The sequence below is a fragment of the Triturus cristatus genome, chromosome 3_1, assembly GCF_964204655.1.
Source record: "Triturus cristatus chromosome 3_1, aTriCri1.1, whole genome shotgun sequence".
Classification (NCBI taxonomy): domain Eukaryota; kingdom Metazoa; phylum Chordata; class Amphibia; order Caudata; family Salamandridae; genus Triturus; species Triturus cristatus.
Genome location: NC_140583.1, coordinates 665,597,408 through 665,620,518, shown reverse-complemented (window position 1 = coordinate 665,620,518; position 23,111 = coordinate 665,597,408).

Sequence of the window (23,111 nt, the reverse complement as noted above, 5' to 3'; positions counted from 1 at the left end):
GAGAGCAAAAATTCCAAATTGTGCACAGACACTGCAGAATGCGCAATTCTGTAACACCATAGCGACATGTATTACACAGGACTTTGAATTGAACACTGGCTCCATCATGACAAGGGACATAGAATGAGAGGCACACAATGTGGTCATGTGGGGCCATTGCATTAACACTATATGGGGGGGGTGAAGTAGACCCTGCATAGGGAATAACTACAGAGGTGGCACTACGCTTTATTGAAAATGACATTCGAACTCAGAAGGACAGGGCGGGACATCTCCAAGAGCTCAGGTGCATTCACAGTGAATTAGATACTGGAATCTTGAAACAGGACTATAGAGAACGCATGGCACGTCAACATTGGGAGGTGGGGTGGGCCTGTAAAATTCTAGTGTAGTTGCTAGGTGGTAAAACACCCCACTCCCCAATGGGGTCCATACACACCACGGAGAGAGACGTACGTAACTCTCAAACAGATATTAATTCAGCCCTCACGGAATAATATTGCACCCTCTATGCAGCACAAGAGGAAACAAACATAGATTGAATCAGGGACTTTTCACGTGAGATCCCCCTTACTTGTCTTTTCCCACCCCAGAGTGGGAGGAACCCATACAGACAGAAGTGGTACATGAAGCTGTTGTCCAGAATCCCAGCGACACGTAAACCTGTTTGGTGGTGTCGCTTAATATAGAAAAAGCGTTTGACACCCTGGGCAGGCGGCACCTCTTTCAAGGTGCTGGGGCAGCTGGAGGTGGGAACTACCTACCTGCGGTGGTGAAGACGCTCTATATCAAACCGACAGCGAAGGTCAGGACTGGCAGGATAATATCAGATAATCTTAAATACGCACGGCCCTCAGACGGGAGGGCCATTGTACCCGCTCAGATGCGCGATGGCGATGGAGTGTCTGACGTGCAGCTGCGCACAAAGGCCGGAATGTGGGGAGTGCAGGCATCAGTGAATGGTATATGGTATCATTGTACACCTATGATGCTTTGATTTACTTACGTGATGAACGCACGTACCTATTGCCACTGACGGAGATGCACAATACGTTTGAGGCGATGTCAGGCCTCAAAATGAATTGGCCCAAATCATGCCTGTTCCCACTCCAGCAGATACCGGACCGTCAGAGGGAATCTGTGATGCCCACTGGACTAATCTGGGAATTGGACAGGTTTCAATATCTTGGGGTAAATATTTATCACTCAGACGCCAAATCTGTTCCATAGAAACCTAGACAGAGGGGTGGCTTTGGCACGCCGGTCTATCCCGTATTGGATCTCGCTGCCTTTGTCCCCAGTGGTACGGGTGCCGATAGGCAAAATGTTGATACCACCCATCAGGTGTATTTATTCGCGCCTTTACCATTGATACCTCTTAGGCACGTATTCAATAGCATCCATGGATTACTATCGGATTTGATTTGGGAAAGGGCAGACGAAGGGTTGAATTGCAGGGGACACAGCATCAAGTAATAGAGGGAGGCCTAGGTGCACCCATTTATGAGCTGTAGTACACAGCGGCACAATTACAGTGGCCGAAACCCTGGGTAAGGACTGCCTTGAACACACAAAGGGAGAAGATAACACGCATCCTGCAGGGCCAGGTATCCTTACATGCCAAGGTATCCTTACACGCCAAGGTATCCTTACACGCCAAGGTATCCTTACATGCCAAGGTATCCTTACATGCCAAGGTATCCTTACACGCCAAGGTATCCTTACATGTGTACTGCTCGATTTTCCCGGCCCTATTGTGTTGATGGGTGATTAGGGTGACTTCAGTCTCTGTACCATTCAAGCCTAAGGGTTAGAGTAGTGAATGAAGTCTATTTTCTAGGCACTTCGACATGATCCTGTGTTCTTCCCCATAGATTAGGGCTTGCACACATATCCTAGGGGATAGATTCGTTAGTCTTAGGGATAACCTGCCCTGTAGTGAGGGTATTTCATGGAGCCGTGCTGAATTCAGGCCTGGTAGGCCCCAAACGGGGGAGACTCCATCTTTCTTCCTGCTCCAGCAGCTTGAGATGCTTCTAGGTTAAAGGGGATGTTTTAGTTATGAGGTGTTATTCGCTTGGAGAGAACCGGTTCAGACCGACCCTTATCGAAGGATTGTATTTTTCTTCATGCCGAAGACGCTACATCAGGCCGGCCGGCTGGGTAAGTGTCCTTGGCACGGGGAGGTACAAGAATTTGGTGGGCGGCAGGTTACGGGCTGGAATTTTCCATGAGAAAATGCACCTCTATATTAGTGAAAGTCTGAGGCAGATACTGGCACTTATTCTTTCAATCCATAGGCGGCACCTAGCCGTTAGCAGAAAAGCTATTACTTATTCCAGGGAAGACAGATGACAAACTTGAGGGCGGAGAAAGACCAAGAGACAGATACTCTTCTAGCAGAATTGCCAGAGAGGAGAGAGTAGCCGATGAGGAAGAGGTCCCAGTGACTCGGAGAAGGGAGCTACGGAGGTGTGATCTCCAGGCGAGCCGAGGCACAGACGAGAAGGGAACCTAGATGACCATTGAGTGCAGGCTACACACGACTAAGGTGATGTCGACCCCTTTCTTATTAGAGTGTACAACCTAATCTTTCACTTTTCTTTACAGGTTATGTGTTACACAGTAATGTTATGTGCTTGCGTATATGATATATAATAAAGTCAGTTTGTAGTGAATCGACATGTGCTGCGTGTTCTTGTATAAGAGGGTAGCCTATTCTTCTAGTCAGCTGTGACTTGACATGAACAGATGTTAACCCTGATCAGGTAAGTGGTAACTGAATAAGGGAGAGAGGAGCCCCTCGAACCAGAGAACAGGTTGTGCTCAAACTGGCAGTTCTTGTGTGATCTGATAAATAGTAACACTGATTCCCTTGTTGTATGTTATGGTAATCATAGGATGAACTCGTGCTAAGGCTGCCGTCTGGGTAGAAAGTCCTGGGTCCATCTAGGAACGCGAGGCTGAGGCTGCCGTCTAGGTAGGAAGTCCTGGGTCCATTTAGGACCGCGAGGCTGAGGCTGCCGTCTGGGTAGGAAGTCCTGGGTCCATCTAGGACCGCGAGGCTAAGGCTGCCGTCTGGGTAGGAAGTCCTGGGTCCGTTTGGGACCGCGAGGCTAAGGCTGCCGTCTGGGTAGGAAGTCCTGGGTCCGTTTGGGACCGCGAGGCTAAGGCTGCCGTCTGGGTAGGAAGTCCTGGGTCCGTTTGGGACCGCGAGGCTAAGGCTGCCGTCTGGGCAGGAAGTCCTGGGTCCGTTTGGGACCGCGAGGCTAAGGCTGCCGTCTGGGTAGGAAGTCCTGGGTCCGTTTGGGACCGCGAGGCTAAGGCTGCCGTCTGGGTAGGAAGTCCTGGGTCCGTTTGGGACCGCGAGGCTAAGGCTGCCGTCTGGGTAGGAAGTCCTGGGTCCGTTTGGGACCGCGAGGCTAAGGCTGCCGTCTGGGCAGGAAGTTCTGGGTCCGTTTGGGACCGCGAGGCTAAGGCTGCCGTCTGGGTAGGAAGTCCTGGGTCCGTCTGGGATCGCGAGGCCGCCACTTGTATTATAAGAGGTCTTGGTATATATAGTAGGAATTCCCTGTCCTTAGGTGGTATATATATATATATGTGGTTACTTATTGTGAATAGGCCCTAGGGAGGGGGTAACGTTCTGGCTGGGTTAGAGAGGCTCTGTTGAGCGGGTTCTATCTGATCCGACAACCCAAGCAGAACATTTGGCGTCACGAACCGTTTTCGAAACCTGTGTGCGTCGTGTTGTCTCGTGTTTGCTTCGGCGTGTGCGTGGTTTTGTTTGTATATTATTTGTAGTATAATTGTGTGTATAGTTTTTCTTCTTCTTTCTTTTCTTTTTCTTTCTTTTCTTCTTTCTTTTTCACAATGTTTTCTAGAAAGTCAAAATATTCATGGTAAATCAAAGAAGTTTAAAGGTCAGCCTTTTACAATTACCGGATTAGGTGGAAAGGAAACTCCCGCAATTCAAACATTACTTGAAATGAGAATAGGTAGAATTCCTAGAAAAGAATATTCTGTACTAGTGGTGCCTCTCTTGGAATTCATAATTGGAATAGATATTTTGAAAGGAATGACTTTGCATTTAGATGATGGATGTTACCAATTTGGAACTACGCATTATATATCGTCCAGGCCTATACGGGTTGGTCGTTTACGAATGCCCCCCATAAAAGTTCCTCAGGCTACAAAAGTGGTTTGTCAGAAGCAGTATCGTATTCCGGGTGGTCATGAGGAGATTAGTACCACTATTCAGGAGTTGGTGGATGCAGGTGTTATAGCCCCAGTTACTTCTGCTTGGAATAATCCTGTTTGGCCTGTACGTAAAAGTGATAATTCTTGGCGTATGACTGTTGATTATCGAGAATTGAACAAACACACACCCTCTTTGACCGTTGCAGTACCGGATGTTATTACCCTAATTGAAAGAATCCAAAAACATCCGGGTACATGGTATGCGTCAATTGATATTGCTAATGCTTTCTTTTCGATTCCGATTGCCCCTGAGTGTCAGGAACAGTTCAGTTTTACGTGGAATGGGCGTCAAATGACGTTTAGGAGTCTTCCTCAGGGCTATGTGCATAGCCCTACTATATGTCACCGGCTGGTGGCAGAGCATTTGGCTGAGGTACCGGTTCATCCACAGGTTCAGATGTGTCATTATATTGATGATGTTTTGATCCAAGGCGAAACACAAGAGGAAGTTCAGACCCAATTGGACAGAGTCATTGGGTGCCTGCGTGAGAAAGGTTGGGAAATCAATCCGGATAAACTACAAGCGCCGTCCCAGGCTGTGAAATTTTTGGGTATTAATTGGCATGAAGGGCACCGTGAAGTGATCCCTCAGGTTAAACAGAAAATTCTTGATTTTGCAGTTCCAAGGAATAGGAAAGAAGCCCAAAGCTTCATTGGTTTATTTGGTTTTTGGCGTCAGCATATTCCTCATTTGAGTCAAATATTGGCCCCCTTGTACCGTGTCACCCGTAAAAAGAATGCGTTTGATTGGGATACACCACAGCAAGATGCGTTCGACCTAGCAAAAGAGGCAATTCAACATGCTTTGGATTTATGGCCCGTACATGATGGGGAGGTAGATTTAAATGTGTCTGTACAGGGCCTTTATGCGAATTGGAGTTTGTGGCAGAAGCAAGGCAGGAGTAGAGTGCCGTTGGGTTTCTGGACCAAAAAGTTACCTGATGCTAGTGAGCGTTATACACCCTTTGAGAAACAGTTACTTGCATGTTATTGGGCTCTGGTGGATACCGAGCAATTGACTTTGGGACATGATATAGTTTTGCGACCTGAGATTCCTATTATGCAGTGGGTTATGAGTTCGCCAAAAACTCACCGCATTGGACACGCTCAAGAGGCGAGTGTGATTAAATGGAAATGGTATATACAAGACAGGGCACGTGTGGGACAGAAAGGAGTTGCATCTTTACATGAGCAGGTGGCGCGAGCGCCATCGACTGAGACTGAGAGTGTATGTTCCGTACCTTTAGTACAGGAGTCTCCTGTCAAGTGGGGTAGACCCTATGATGATTTGTCCGCGGAGGACAGGAACCATGTCTGGTTTACGGATGGTTCAGCAAGGTTCATAGGGCCGAAACGGCACTGGAAAGCGGTGTCCTATAATCCGGTCACACAGAAACTGCTGAGCACAACTGGTGAAGGTAAGAGCAGCCAATTTGCTGAATTGTATGCTGTTTATCAAGTCCTGAAACAAGAATTACCCGGCACATGTCATATTTTCACCGACTCTTGGTCTACTGCCAATGGACTGGCAGTTTGGTTACCGACTTGGCATTCCCATAATTGGGAATTGCATTCAAAACAGTTGTGGGGAAAAGAGTTATGGCAAGAGATTTGGGAGATGCTCCCACAGAGTACTGTTACAATCTTCCATGTGGATGCTCACACCCCTATAGATTCTCTTGACAAATTTTTTCATAACATTGCAGATGAGAAATCTAAAATTGCTGAGGCAGTGGTGGACAGGCAAGATTCTGATATGGCGGGATTGGCGAAATGGGCCCACCAGAAGGCAGGACATTTTGGAGAGAAAGCCACTAGCAGGTGGGCTGCTGATCGAGGAATTTATATTCCCTTAGATTTGATCAAGAATGTTATTTTACATTGTCCAATTTGTCAGCATATCAGACAGCGCAAAGTGCCCCAAATTGTTAAAGGTCATTTACATCGCGGGAAACTGCCCGCTCAAATTTGGCAAATTGATTACATTGGTCCACTTCCCATGAGCAGGAATTGTCAATATGTTTGCACTATTGTTGATACATACAGTGGCTTGTTGGTAGCCCTTCCCTGTAAGCAAGCTACCCAATTGAATACCATTAAAACATTGGAATTGATTATCATGTATTATGGTGTGCCATTCCAAATTCAATCTGACAATGCATCCCATTTTCGTGGAAGATTGGTACAGGAATTCTGTGTGGAAAACAATATTGACTGGGTGTTTCATGTCCCGTACTATCCACAGGCCTCAGGTCTTGTGGAGAGATTGAATGGTCTGCTGAAGGGGCAGCTGCGTAAACTAACTGATGACAAATATAAGAATTGGCGAGACTTTTTGTCCCAAGCACTATTAATTTTGAATAATCGTCCTTTTCTAAATGCTGAATCTCCACTTATGCGTTTGTTCCCTCCGAATGTTAATGCTCAGCCAAATGAAATCAGAGAGACTGTGATGTACTGGGAGATTACTCCCGGAGCTTTGGCTCCATGTAGAGCGACCCCAGGGTCGGCAGGTTTAGACTTGCATGCCATGGATGACACCGTTCTAAAAGGTAAAGATCGGGTCATCATCGCGACCGGTGTTGGTGTTCATATACCACCCGGGAATTTTGGATTAATCGCCCCTAGATCGGGGCTGGCTGTAAAAGGCATTCAGGTACTTGGAGGGGTCATTGACAGCGATTATCAGGGAGAGATTAAGGTGCTCCTGCTAAATAGCAGTGAGGCTGATTTGCTGATCCATCGAACTGACCGAGTGGCTCAATTACTGATAATGCCTGTCTTCAGTGGTGGGATGGTAAAAGGCACTGCCCCAACTTTGCTAACTGTACGAGGCCAGAAAGGTTTTGGCTCCACAGATAACCCTGGGGCCAGGGTTTGGGTGCAGTCGCCTAAGACTCCCCCTGAACAGGCAGAGGTCATCGCCACCGGTCATGATAATACCATTTTAGTTATGAGACCAGGGAAAGATAGCTGGGAAGTGGTCCCGGCTGACAAATGTTACTTACGAGAATGATTAATGCCTGTATTTGATTCTCTTTCAGATCATTCTTTGGACTGTCGCTGCAGGATGTGTCGTCGCAGGACTGTTTTCGGGTTGGTTCGACGAGAGAGGAGGACTCCCGTCAACCCCGGATGAGCTACGCGCCCGAGTGTCGCGTTCCTTCGCTGCGTGGGATTCGTCATCGAACTTTTGGACACTACTGGCGAAAAGGGTGACCGATGCCCCTCACTTTTGTTTGACGCCGATGAGATCTGTACATGACATCCTAGCGACCTGTCTGGTTGCTGTCCCTGCTTCACTGGAAACCCTAACTAATATTTTCAACATTTCGAAGGCTCGCCCCAATGTTCTTCTGGGCGATTTTGCCACCCATACGTATTGCCCCTTATGTACTGAACTACCGGACAGGATACCCCCCGTCCAATCCCAAATAGTTACCTATAATATCACACAAGGTGATATATGCTTTTTTCTTACATGTAATCCTAGTGCAATTTCTGAATGTCTACATTTGAAATTGAAAGGTGCTACTTCCTTCACCTTTCATGAGCGAACTTTGTGCTTTCAAAGGACACCGAAAACATGTGCTTCGGTCATGAACAATATGACTTGCAAGAGTTTGGTAGTTACCCCTAGTCATTATCGCACGATGTTGCTACCTGCCGGATGGCTTTTCTCATGTGGTAATACTTCTTGCACAATACAAAAAGTAATGGAGGGTCAAAGGTATGAAATTCACAAGATACGACTATGTAATGGAGCTAGTGATATTGGTTCGCTAGACAGGGTACATCATTCATAGTTTTTGAAAAATACCCATCAGTAGCTCTTCCTGGGCGCCCTTTTCATCATGTGGGTTCCTTCTAACCATGAAGGATAGGGAAAGAGTTTAGTCATGAATGACAACATAGGAACCAGTGATGGTATAACTGGGTCGCAGGGGGCTACTGAAAAGCAGTGCAAGAAAAAAAGTGAAATAGTGCAAAAGTGCAAAGTAGTGATATAAAATTAGATGGCTCTGAGGAAAGTACTTATTTATTTGAAACCTCAAAGTCTCTAAAGCTTAAAAAGAGCGAAATTGGTAGTTTTAACTAATAGCTACCAACAGGTTGGTCGACATGTTTCAGCAGGAATTACGGATCACACTGGTATCCACTGCATTCTTCAGGACCTGTGTCGCTACTGCTAGTGTTGTGTAAAGAAAATATGAAAAAGGAAAAGGTATCACCTGGGTATTAGTGAAGGATCATTCTCCCAGCATATTGTGCAGGAGAGTACTGCCTCACCTCACCTGGCAAACAGCTCAGGTAATTGAAGCACCGCTCTGTCCGTCGGTACTTCCAGCGTCCCTCTGGCTGGAGCCAGAGGGACGCTGGAAGTACCGACGGACAGAGCGGTGCTTCAATTACCTGAGCTGTTTGCCAGGTGAGGTGAGGCAGTACTCTCCTGCACAATATGCTGGGAGAATGATCCTTCACTAATACCCAGGTGATACCTTTTCCTTTTTCATATTTTCTTTACACAACACTAGCAGTAGCGACACAGGTCCTGAAGAATGCAGTGGATACCAGTGTGATCCGTAATTCCTGCTGAAACATGTCGACCAACCTGTTGGTAGCTATTAGTTAAAACTACCAATTTCGCTCTTTTTAAGCTTTAGAGACTTTGAGGTTTCAAATAAATAAGTACTTTCCTCAGAGCCATCTAATTTTATATCACTACTTTGCACTTTTGCACTATTTCACTTTTTTTCTTGCACTGCTTTTCAGTAGCCCCCTGCGACCCAGTTATACCATCACTGGTTCCTATGTTGTCATTCATGACTAAACTCTTTCCCTATCCTTCATGGTTAGAAGGAACCCACATGATGAAAAGGGCGCCCAGGAAGAGCTACTGATGGGTATTTTTCAAAAACTATGAATGATGTACCCTGTCTAGCGAACCAATATCACTAGCTCCATTACATAGTCGTATCTTGTGAATTTCATACCTTTGACCCTCCATTACTTTTTGTATTGTGTTTAGTTACTTTTGGGGAGTGTAGTGCTGAGTGGTCATTAAAATTAATCCCTGAGACCCAAACCCATTTTGACTTGTAATACTTCTTGGCCATATGTCCCCGCGAATATTTCTGGTGGCCCCTGTGCTATTACAAGACTCAGCTTACTAATGTTCTCGTCACATCCGAATGCCAATTCTCGTGTGATTCGAGATGCAGTGATGTTACAGGAGGATTGTGACTCATCTTTGCATTTATATTCCAAGTCTGAATACCTTAGCCTGGCTATTTCAATTATTGGTGTTCCTGCTTTGGCGGTTTATAATGCTAAATCTATTGAGAAAATGGCCTGCTGGATGGTAAAATCCATTAATCATACTTCTACAGTCCTATCTGACATGCTGTTAGACGCCCAGGGTGAACGTAGAGCCATCCTGCAAAATAGAGAGGCCATTGATTATCTTTTGCTTAAACATGGACATGACTGCTCTGATTTTGAGGGTCTTTGTTGTTTTAACTTGTCTGATCATACACAATCTATTCGCGCCCACATTGACAGGTTACATGATTTGACGGAGGAAGTTAGAAAACACATTGATCAGGGCTGGTTTGACTGGCTCTTTAATTGGTTACCTGACCTGTATCTGTTACGTCGAATATTAGGAGGTATTCTAATTACCATCGCTGTTTTGATTTCTATTTGTTGCTTTATTCAGTGTATTCCTTCACTACTTCAATTTTGCACATTTGGTACTAGACATAGATCAGTTAGCTTTGTTTCATATTATTCCTCCACAGATGTTAGTTCTGTTTAATGAATGTATAATAGACTGAAGTCAAGGGTGAAATGTACTGCTCGATTTTCCCGGCCCTATTGTGTTGATGGGTGATTAGGGTGACTTCAGTCTCTCTACCATTCAAGCCTAAGTGTCTATTTTCTAGGCACTTCGACATGATCCTGTGTTCTTCCCCATAGATTAGGGCTTGCACACATATCCTAGGGGATAGATTTGTTAGTCTTAGGGATAACCTGCCCTGTAGTGAGGGTATTTCATGGAGCCGTGCTGAATTCAGGCCTGGTAGGCCCCAAACGGGGGAGACTCCATCTTTCTTCCTGCTCCAGCAGCTTGAGATGCTTCTAGGTTAAAGGGGATGTTTTAGTTATGAGGTGTTATTCGCTTGGAGAGAACCGGTTCAGACCGACCCTTATCGAAGGATTGTATTTTTCTTCATGCCGAAGACGCTACATCAGGCCGGCCGGCTGGGAAAGTGTCCTTGGCACGGGGAGGTACAAGAATTTGGTGGGCGGCAGGTTACGGGCTGGAATTTTCCATGAGAAAATGCACCTCTATATTAGTGAAAGTCTGAGGCAGATACTGGCACTTATTCTTTCAATCCATAGGCGGCACCTAGCCGTTAGCAGAAAAGCTATTACTTATTCCAGGGAAGACAGATGACAAACTTGAGGGCGGAGAAAGACCAAGAGACAGATACTCTTCTAGCAGAATTGCCAGAGAGGAGAGAGTAGCCGATGAGGAAGAGGTCCCAGTGACTCGGAGAAGGGAGCTACGGAGGTGTGATCTCCAGGCGAGCCGAGGCACAGACGAGAAGGGAACCTAGATGACCATTGAGTGCAGGCTACACACGACTAAGGTGATGTCGACCCCTTTCTTATTAGAGTGTACAACCTAATCTTTCACTTTTCTTTACAGGTTATGTGTTACACAGTAATGTTATGTGCTTGCGTATATGATATATAATAAAGTCAGTTTGTAGTGAATCGACATGTGCTGCGTGTTCTTGTATAAGAGGGTAGCCTATTCTTCTAGTCAGCTGTGACTTGACATGAACAGATGTTAACCCTGATCAGGTAAGTGGTAACTGAATAAGGGAGAGAGGAGCCCCTCGAACCAGAGAACAGGTTGTGCTCAAACTGGCAGTTCTTGTGTGATCTGATAAATAGTAACACTGATTCCCTTGTTGTATGTTATGGTGATCATAGGATGAACTCGTGCTAAGGCTGCCGTCTGGGTAGAAAGTCCTGGGTCCATCTAGGACCGCAAGGCTGAGGCTGCCGTCTGGGTAGGAAGTCCTGGGTCCATTTAGGACCGCGAGGCTGAGGCTGCCGTCTGGGTAGGAAGTCCTGGGTCCGTTTGGGACCGCGAGGCTAAGGCTGCCGTCTGGGTAGGAAGTCCTGGGTCCGTTTGGGACCGCGAGGCTAAGGCTGCCGTCTGGGTAGGAAGTCCTGGGTCCGTTTGGGACCGCGAGGCTAAGGCTGCCGTCTGGGCAGGAAGTCCTGGGTCCGTTTGGGACCGCGAGGCTAAGGCTGCCGTCTGGGTAGGAAGTCCTGGGTCCGTTTGGGACCGCGAGGCTAAGGCTGCCGTCTGGGTAGGAAGTCCTGGGTCCGTTTGGGACCGCGAGGCTAAGGCTGCCGTCTGGGCAGGAAGTCCTGGGTCCGTTTGGGACCGCGAGGCTAAGGCTGCCGTCTGGGTAGGAAGTCCTGGGTCCGTCTGGGATCGCGAGGCCGCCACTTGTATTATAAGAGGTCTTGGTATATATAGTAGGAATTCCCTGTCCTTAGGTGGTATATATATATATGTGGTTACTTATTGTGAATAGGCCCTAGGGAGGGGGTAACGTTCTGGCTGGGTTAGAGAGGCTCTGTTGAGCGGGTTCTATCTGATCCGACAACCCAAGCAGAACAACATGCCAAGGTATCCTTACATGGCAAGGTATTCTTACATCCCAACGTATCCTTACATGCCAAGATATCCTTACAAGGCAAGGTATCTTTACATGCCAAGGTATCCTTACTCCAAGGTATCCTTACATGCTAAGGTATCCTTACATGGCTGTTGAGAAACGATCACATGCAAACGCAAGCAAATGCTGGCATCGGTATATACGAGGTGACGGAAGACTCTAGGCCCCCCAATGACCAATCTGGTCTCTACTGACAATAAAGAACTTCATGGGCCTGAGTGATAGGCCCCCTGGACAGAGGCAGGAGGGACACACCGAAGGCTTGTATAACGAGGGACAATTGGAGTCCCTTCAAGACACGAGAGACATGAATGGGATACTGGTGGGGCATTTCCTGGAATACGACACCATGCAACATGCCGTGCTTGCCCTGCGGGGACGGGGGCATGCTGAACTAGTGACGTCACTACCACTGCAAGTACTGCTCACACACGGCGACTAAAAGTAAGCCGTCACTGGGATATACAATGCTTTGCACACACTACAGTAAATAGTAGAATTGAAAGCCAGAGCAAAGTGGCAGCCGACCTCGAAACAGTAGTGGCAGATAAAATGTGGGAGGGGGTCTGAAATGCAACTAAAATAAATCCCCACAAACCCCCGGTTCTGCTACATAGGGTTTAATTACTTACCCTAGACTTATCTGACTCAGAAGCGCGTTCACCGCGTGTTCCAGAGGGCCACTTCGGAATGCCCCAGGTGTCGCGAGCAAGATGATGGTTTCCATCATATGGTGTGGGACTGCCAGCCGCTTCAGCTCACAAGAAGGGAAGTTACAGGGCTGTTATCAGAACTGGTGGACCGCAGATATCCACTACCTGCGAATACTGCCTACTGGGCGTAAGGCCCAGGACTAAGGGAGGTAAATACACCTGCAGGTTCATTGACCTGGCCTTGGTGCTTTTTCAGCAGCAGATAGCAATGTCCTGCAAGGCAAGCGCAACCCCTCATTTGAAGCGCTGGTTAAAGGAACTGGTCAAATGGGCTATGGTGGAGTGAGCGGCCAGAATCAGGGCCAAACTCCTTTTAAGAAAAGCCACCCTGAGATACACCCTGATATTCAACATGCTCTTTGTTCAGTAATCCATTGTCAACTTACAACCTGCAAACATTGCCAAAATAATTCATTGTACACTACGTGTGAGAATCCATTACCTGAAGTGCATGCCCGATTGGCAGGGGCGCAACTAGACCCCAACTTCGGGGGGTTGGGGGCTAAGACTCCCAGCCAGGGCCAGCTCGAGCGCTGGTGGCGGCTGTTACAAAATACTTTTTTGGCGCTCTCCTCCCCCATAACCTCCTTCTCCATGAATTCTCTAATTACCACTCTTCAACAATGCACCTCATCTCTCCATAGCCTCTCTCTGACTTACAATTCATGTTTTTATAGTGCTACTCATAGTTCACTCACACTCACTCAGTTCTGTGATCTGCATGGTACACGTTCTTTGCAGCAGGTACATTAAACCTCTACACTACTTTAGGATGAGCCAAAACTGCCACTAGACAAAACTCTGAACTCTCACTAGTAGGAACATTAATCACCAGACTTATCTTGACATTATTATTGTTGCCTGTAAACTGCCTGATACACAAGGAAGTTCATGTGCTTTTAAACCAAAAATTATTTTTAAACAAAGCGCCCCTCACCAAAGTCAACGCCAGGTGCGGCTGCACCGGTCGCACTGCCTTAAAGCCAGACCTGCTCCCAGCTATGGGGCAGGACAAGCATTTCCAGAAATGGGGTCAGAGCTAACCTCGTAGCCATTATATGAGGACAATGATCTATGTAAGTGGTGGGGTGTGATACTTCTTCCAAATTCCAGCAAGCAAAACAATTTAACAGATTTCTTGTAGATGACTTAAGGGAGAGAAGACTTTGCCTCTGAGAATTTATTGAAATTTTTTAGATCAAATTTCTAAAACGCCTCTGACCCTTATAGGACATTCATGAAATATTCCAGTACTTTCATGGTGCACCAGTGAAGCCTGGCCTTTCCTAGGAGTAGATCTAATTTTTTTTCAAATGTGTTGTCAGAAATTACTTCCACTATACCAAGGTCATTTTTTTTTCTTGAGTGATCCACTTATGGCAAGGAGTACATTCAATATGACAGTGCCTGACATTTTACCATGGATACTTCATCCACAGTCATCGGTACCTGTAAAAATCCCCACCGATATATAAATGTCAGAATTTTGTCACTGACACCCCCTATAATATGAGTGCAGGAAATCTTATGACAAGAGTAACTTCAAATATCAGTTCCAATATTTTGCTATAGATCTACCCCATATGCTGAGAATTTACGTGAATCGTGTCAGGACTTTCGGCCAGGTGTGGTGGCGCGTGTTCTGTGTCCCTGCCGCTAGGTATAACTGGGTTAGAGGTTTTCTCAGTTAGGCAGTTCGAGTCCCCATAGCCAATTATGGCGTCTTCATAGAAGCATGTCCAGACCTGTAGTTCACCATAGGGAACACCTGCCATCTATATGCTATTAGTGCCCTTGTCCATAAGGCAAGAATAACATCCAATATGTCAGACCAGCAGCACACTTGCACGAATTACACACATACACTCACACACACATTCTCACTATATATCTTGCACTATTCTGTAACTTTGTACTCTGTCGCACTTACACACAGACACGCTTCAACTCACACTTCCATTTGTCATTCTGCTTTTATTATGTTAGAAATGTTTACCCTGATGCTTCTGCAATACCTGCCTTGCCTTTTAGTGCAGTTTAATAAAAACATATTCTCTATAAGCTATTCAAAAATAATAATATATTGCGTTGTCAATGTTTGTTACAAGTATGATGTCAATGAAAAGTGCACTTCCTTAAAATAGAGGTACAGGACTTATATTTGGTTTCACACGTGGTCAAGTAGTTACAGTATTGGAAATGAACTAATAAATGCACTTATGGGTTTTTGAGACCCAACTTACAATGTAAAAAAAAATATGTCCCGTAATAAATCATTGCGGTGAATGGTAAGCCAGTAATGGCTTGTGTGACACGATCCTCAATTCAGCACCATACCCCAAAACCTCAGCCTTAGTCTCCCTCCTTGTGCCATCCCACATTCTCAGTCCACTCCACCCTCTTGCACCAGCCCCATTGTTGAAGATGGAATTAAGCAAGCATCTAGTACCACGGAAAGAGCAGGTATTCTGTGGGTGCTTTTGAAGAAATAGGTGTATATTCATGAGAGTTCTGTAATTTTTATATGTGCAGAGTAAGAGGTGTACTCGTAAGTGCTGGATGATGGTGAATAGTGTGAGTGAGTGGTGCGAGTGCAGGGTGACAAATGTGCCGATGTGAGTGTCAGGTGAGCAGGGCCGGACTGGGAACCAAAACCGGCCCTAGCAAAGTGTTCGGCTGGCCCCCCCGGGGCTTGGGGTGCCGCCGAGCTCTTTGCCAGGGCCGGTTTTCGGCTGATTTTGTCACAGGGCCGATTTAGTAGCAATGCTGCAAAAACGTCCCCCAGGGGCCCAAAACCGGCCCCCAGCCGTGCGGTGCACCGGGGGATTGCCCGGTGCCCGCTACAGCCAGTCCGGCCCTGCAGGTGAGCTGCACAAATGCAATGTGAGAGGAGGGCCCATGTGAGTGTCTGGTGAGAGAAGTGCGTGCAGAGTGAGAGGAGTGAGTGCAGGGTGGTGTGAGCACCGTAAATGCAGGGTGAGTGCTGTACCTGTGTGTGGTGCAGGATGAGCGGCGAGAGTGAAGGGTGATCTGTGAGAGTAACTGGTGAGTGCATGGTGAGAGCAGTTAGTGTGAGTGATATGTCCCATGAGCTACGGCAGGCTATTGTCCCTGTGTGCAGGCAGGATGAGCAGAGTGCCTGTATGAATGCAGACTCAGTTTGTCCATGTGAGTGCAGGGTGAGAGGAGCAAGTGCAGGGTGAGAGGAGCAAGTGCAGGGTGAGTGGTGTGACTCCACAGGGGGTGCTGTGCTTATTTGCGTAGTGCGAGTGCAGGGTGAGTAGATGGCCCATGGGAGTGAAGATGTGAGTGAAGGGTGAGCTGTGTGAGTGACAGGAGTGCCTATGTGAGTGCACAATGAATGATGTAACAGTATAAGAGTAGGGTGAGAGTAGTGACTGCAGGGTGAGTGATGTGACATACGAGTTTGGGTGCGGCGAAAGTGCGGAGTGGGAGGAATTAATGCACAGTGAGTGATGTGTTTGTCTGAGTTAGATTGCAAAGTGAGAAGTGCGAGTGACAGGTGAGTGAAGTGTCACATGAGTGCAGGGTGAATAGTGTGCTCATGTAAGCGCAGGATGAAAATGTGAGTGCATGGTGAATGGTGTGAGTGCAGTGTGATCACTGTGAGTGCAGGGTGATTGGTGTGCTCATGTGACCACAGAGTAAGTGGAGGGAGAATGGTTGCGTGTTCATGGCGAGGGGCTTGACTGCAGTGTGGTCGCTGTGAGTGCAAGATGAATGGTGTGCTCATGTGAGCGCAGGATAAAAGGAGGATGAACGGTGCGAGTGTGGGGTAACAGCATGGGTGCAATGTGATCGCTGTGAGTGTAGGGTGAGCGGTGAAAATGACCAGTGAGTGGAGTGTCATGTGTGTGCAGGGTAGGAGGAGAGTGAATGGCGTGAGTGCATGGTGACAGTGAGTGCAGTGTGATCGCTGTGAGTGCAAGTGAAGGGTGAGTGATGAGAATGAGGAGTGAGTTGTCTGAATTCAGGATGTATACCCAAATACTTGGAGTAACTCAGCATTGTATCGACGGCTGGTGTAGGGTTTCAGGTATGTTAAACTATTGCTATTATGGCATCAATCCGGGATGGAGGGTGGAGGAAATAAATAATGTGCTGATCCTGCAACAAATTTTTGGTCTCCTGATTAGGGTTGCCATCTGATCGGATTGCTACCGACACTACCGGTATTTTGCTGTCCCAGCCAGTACAAACATAAGCAAAATCACATAAAGCCGGTATTTTTATCACTTACTTCAAACAGCAAATACAAATAAAAAGCACCTTTAAATGTGTTCTAGGACTGCACTAACGATCCATGATCCAGCCCTCTGGGCGTTGCGCGCCTGAGATTGTTGATTTTATTGTACATTCAGAACATTGGCTGCATAGTCTCCTAGTTGCTGCTACTGATAAGAGGGGGATCATGCAACGCCCATCAAAGTGGTTTGCGATGACTATGTGCTTCTTGATTCCAGTGCCAATGCTAAGGCAAGGACTTGTGCTCGAACTCTTGATTGTTGCACTTTGTGAAAAAACCCAATTGTAATGTGGTGCTGCATTAGAAGGGTGCTAGGACTGCCTCGGACTAGGAGGCATGGAGGGGCGGGACCAAGGCGGGGCAAGGGGATGCCCGGGAAAGAACGGCAGTTAGAGGCAGGCTAGCGACGAAGTAGGTCGCATCTAATAAAGAGAAGTAGTGAACCCTCACACGTGTCTGCGTCGTACCTCCGCCGACACTACAACTGGCGACGAGGGTTGGCCACGAAGCGCGTGGTGCATGCCTGGAAGGTGGGACTGCTTGGACGAGCTCCGTGAGCGTGGAGTGCTCCGGACGGCGATTCAGCGTGAGTCGGGAGCCTACCTGATCGCGTCCGTGTGTGAGGGCCACGACACGGGTGTCTACCCCGGTCGCTCATGCAGTGCTGCCTGCTGTGATGGCGCGTGTGGAGCCGGCGTGCGTGTGTGCAGCCGAAGTGCCTCCCCTCTGGTGAGACTCCGCATGGTGGTCCCCGCGCGTGGAGAGACGTGACGACGATCTGGGAGCCCACCCCGATGGCGTGCTGCCTACGTTAAGATGGCAGCCAAAGTGAAATGCACCATGAGTCATAGGATTAAGCATACCATCCCAATGACCACCGTTTCGGTGAAAGTCACGACAAGTGCAATGAAAGGATAACGTGCTGTTGCCCTAATTTACCCGGTCCGACGGCAGGCAGTAGTTTGCGTGACTGAGTTTGTTCCGAGCAGCAGGCAGCAGTGCACAGAGATTGATGGGTTTGGCCACTCTTTGCCAGTCTGGCAGCCGGAAGAAGAGGAAGAGTCGTCTGTGGAGAGTAAGTAGGTGCTTTATTGGTGATCACAGAACAAGGGCAACATCCGAAAATGAAACCCCTGCTAGAGACCAATGTCCTTCAGCAAACTGCCAGCTCATATTGTTTGTGTTGCATATGGCTTTTGCCCCTTTGAAGGAAAGCCCATTGCATGTGTAAATGCTTGTTTTACATATTGTTAGTTACCTAAATGATACATGAGAAGGGGGTTGACGTTTTAAGTAACCAAAAGTGCGATATTTTTCATCCTCCTGATGAAGGTCCCATGGTCATTTTCATTTCTGATGCTGGAGTGAGTTCTGTTCTCGTGGTCCTCACCGGGAGGCCTGCCTCTGGAGAGGGCGTACTCCAGCCTGGATGTTTGGAGCTTTTTTAAGATCTTAAAGTGATCACAGGAATATATCGCAAAATATGATTTAACCAGTGTTAGCTTCTGAAGTTCTGTACCTTCTGTAAGCAAATCACCAGCTTTGTAAAGTTCTTAGTCACAATGAATAGGAATAACGTATGTGATGTCCTGCACATCTAACCTGGGCTTCTATTGGAATTCTATAACGCATATTATCAAGCCCATTATCACCGTTTTAGCGGCAGTTTCCTGCTGCTAAAACGGCGATAATTTTATCGTCGGTCTTCCTAATATGCCCCTATTTCTTTTTTCCCGTCTAGCGCAAAATCGACCAAAATCGACCTGGACTGCATCGCCTTACATGAGCTCAAGTTATGTTACATTCATGTTTTTTTTTTTATGTAGTCACAATAAATGTTACCATCATAGAAGGATATCTGGGGGCTGCTCAAACATTCCCTTGCAGGGTCAACATCTGTGGATGCTGATTGACTTTTTACACCATTCATATTGCTGCTGTTGTTGATATGTGATATGTGACTGTACTCGCTGTGGGGTTACCGCAGGGCATTCACTGAATGCGTGTTATACACTCTGAGCTCCGTGCATCTATCTGGAACTGTAATGTTGTTGAAATGTTATGTTCATTATGTTTACGCTGCTAAAGGATGGCAGCAAGATGTATTGTACTTCAAAATAATAAACAGATTAAAAAAAAAATGTTTACCATCATATATGAGGAGCAAATAGACAGTGGACCACAACTAGATACCACACCCTCACTATTATCTCCCCGAACAGAATTTGTCAACGAAAGCATCTATTTTGGAATTGTGTGCACTCTCTGTAGACACCTTTGCCCAAGGGGCGCCAACCTAGATTAGGAAAACAGATAAATATAGAAAATAGTTTTGCACCACTTTTGCAATGTCTCTGTTAACACAAGGTATATCCACAAACTGCAAACAGGGAACAACGGATCGGGCGTTTATCATGGCATAGATGCACGGTGATACTATGGGTGAAAGGCCTATACCTAAACAACTAATCTTGTTTCTTTAGTGTAACGAATATGTTAAGGATATGATGGTTTCTTTCACTTAACCCAATCTGATACTCATGTATATATGTGTATATCTATCTATAGATAGGTATATATATATATATATTCAAACACAGGTGCCCTATGCACAGGAGCGCACTCCAGCCAGCGCTGATTTGTGGCAAAATCTTTATTCAGGAGGAAACAGCAAACACAGAGAGGGTCAATATCGCCTGTTGTGGTTTCTGCACGACGCGTTTCGGGCATCACGCCCTTCTTCTTGGTGCCTCACTACAACCTGCAGTCAAACGCCACTGCCACCATTTTGACCAATTACACGCCCTCCAAAGGGCCAATCAAGTGAATTTTCATCCCCCGCTGAATGTTGGGACTTGCAGTGCGCTCGTAATGTAATGGCCACAATGTCCTGCTGCAAATATCTCAGCATAAAGCCCTGGATGGACCCCTCAGAGTACCGCTGTTTCAAATCCATCCAGGTGCTGCTCCAAAGGACTTGGCAAATGCCGAACACCGCGGCCCCCTTACAATCCTCGGGGTGGTGCGACTCTCCGTGGCTGGGCGGCCGCAAAACATCTTCAAACACAAGTGCACTATGCACAAGAGCGCACTCAAGCCAGCGCTGATTTGTGGCAAAATCTTTATTCAGGAGGAAACAGCAAACACAGAGAGGGTCAATATCGCCTGTTGTGGTTTCTGCAAGACGCGTTTTGGGCAAACCTGCAGCCAAACGCCACTGCCACCATATTGACCAATTTTTTAACTGGAAATTCACTTGATTGGCCCATTAGAGGGCGCGTAATTGGTCAAAATGGTGGCAGTGATGCCCGCAACGCATCGTGCAGAAACCACAACAAGCGATATTGACCCTCTCTGTGTTTGCTGTTTCCTCCTGAATAAAGATTTTGCCACAGGTCAGCGCTGGCTTGAGTGGGCTCTTGTGCATAGGGCACCTGTGTTTGAAGAATATATATATATATATATATATATATATATATATATATATATATAAATAAATATTGGAACGTATGATAACATCATATCAGCCTTTGTTTTTCAATTCAAAATATTGCTTTTTGCTTCCATAAGTAATTTATCAGTTTCACTTTTCAACAACACACTCCCACCATTTTTAATCTTGGACAGCCATCTTGTAAATAACATGTCACAAACGTTTCTTCTTCTCAAAGCCATGAAAGGTGTCGCACACGTGACACTCTGAGTCGTATTACAGTTCGCCCATAACATAGCTCTCAAAGTGTTATCAACACAATCTGGGGGCCACAGTAACCCCACAGATATAGTCACTCATTATCCTCTTCATACTTTATACATCACCATTGTTTTGAGGATGATACAGACTGCACCTGTTATGCTTAATGCCAGCATCATCCAAAAACTCTTTCATCTGATGTGAAGTGAATTGCACCCCATTGTCAGATAGGATTTCCAAAGGAAAACCCTGTCCATAAAAGATATCTGTACAGAGATTAATCACCTCTCTACCCAACCTTCGATATCTCTGTTCATAGCCACCCTACAAAACTTTTCCCCAAGTCTCTTTTTACTGTCAGCCATGCAAAGCTGTCCTTCATTGGAAATCTCCAGCAATATTTTTCTGATCTTGCAACCAATTTGTCATTACGAAATACCAAACCCTTCTCCAGGAAAAGCTCATCTTGGACTTCGCTGTAGGCTTGAAAGTGAGAACAAAGTTCGTTTTCACAGGGTCATCCGCACCTGCCACCTGAGCCAGTCCTGCGCCTAGTCATTGTTCACCTTTTGAATGACAGAGGCAGAGACAATCTTGCACACATTCAGGGCCAAAGGACCATGGCACTGTGAGGACGCCTTGGTAACTGCCTACCTAGACTGCACAGTGGAGGTGCAACAACGGTGCCTTTAATACACAGCAGTTACAACAGATGAGCCTCAAATACACCCATCTCTTTCCCACCAGACTGTGAGTGATAGATAGTGAGACAACACACTTCTTACAGATGCCTGATGAAGCTTGGATGGGAATACTTGCGAAAGGAGGGCTGATCAACAATGGTGGCGACCAACCAAAAGGGTTCTGGGACATGCAGAAATCAAGGAAACGATGCAACCGCAAACCCCCGAACTGAACAACTAATGAAGAAGCAGCGAAGGAAGGGGCACAGGTGGTGACAGATGTTCAATTTCACAGCAGGAATTCATTCACCGCCCTGTCGTCAGATCACGGCTTGGATGCTAATGCTGGCACAAATAGATCTTGTGCGTCAGAGGATGGAGAGACCGGAGCGGGAACTTTCACCCTGCCTAGCAGACGACATAGCTTTAAGTGGTCTTGCCCTGGGATGAAGCACTGGCGGGTGGACACAGGTACGCTTGATGCTGCCTGAGGGGTTGGAACCTGAGGGAACCAGGGTCCTCCTAATGGTTAAGTGGTTCAGCCAACCAGGGAGCAGTGCAGGCTGTACCAAGCCCCTCTCTGTGTGTCTATGTGGAGAGCTGTCACACAGAATAGACAAAGTGGGCAGATTTGTTGTCCTAGAGGGATTATTGGAAGCAGACCCACTCACACTAATAGTGATATATGCACCTAACACAAACTACGTTGATTTCTTGGACCAATTAACGCCCTCTCTGATATGTAACCCACAGACACAGACTATATGGGCAGGTGATTATAACTGTGTGCCGGACATTGAACTAGATAGATCCACTCCCCCAATGAACACAGGCGAGAGCCTGCCGGGTGACACAGCATTTTCAACAGTGGGTAGATAACATAAGATTGTATGATGTGTGGAGATTGAGGCACTAGAACACCAGAGAGTACTCATTTCACTTACCGGTATGAAACGTGTACACATGGCTGGAACTCTTCCTTTGCAATGAAGTGGTATGTCAGTGCACTTTGATGGTAGAATACTTGTCATGCACTATCTCTGACCACTGCCTGCTGCTACTGATCTTACACTGGGGTAGGGAGAGAGCAAGAATTCCAAATTGTGCACAGACACTGCAGAATGCGCAATTCTGTAACACCATAGCGACATGTATTACACAGGACTTTGAATTAAACACTGGCTCCATCATGACAAGGGAAATAGAATGAGAGGCACACCAGGTAGTCATGTGGGGCCATTGCATTAACACTATATGGGGGGGGGTGAAGTAGACCCTGCATAGGTAATTACTATAGAGGTAGAATTATGCTGCATTGAAAACGACATTCGAACTCAGAAGGACAGGGCGGGACATCTCCAAGAGCTCAGGTGCATTCACAGTAAATTAGATACTGGAATCTTGAAACAGGACTAAAGAGAACGCATGGCACTTCAACATTGGGAGGTGGGGTGGGCCAGTAAAATTCTAGTGTAGGTGCTAGGTGGGAAAACACCCCACTCCCCAATAGGGTCCATACACACCATGGAGAGAGACGAATGTAACTCTCAAACAGATATTAATTCAGCCTTCACTGAATACTATTGCACCCTCTATGCAGCACAAGAGGAAACAAACATTGATTGAATCAGGGACTTTTCACGTGAGATCCCCCTTACTTGTCTTTTCCCACCCCAGAGTGGGAGGAACCCATACAGACAGAAGTGGTACATGAAGCTGTTGTCCAGAATC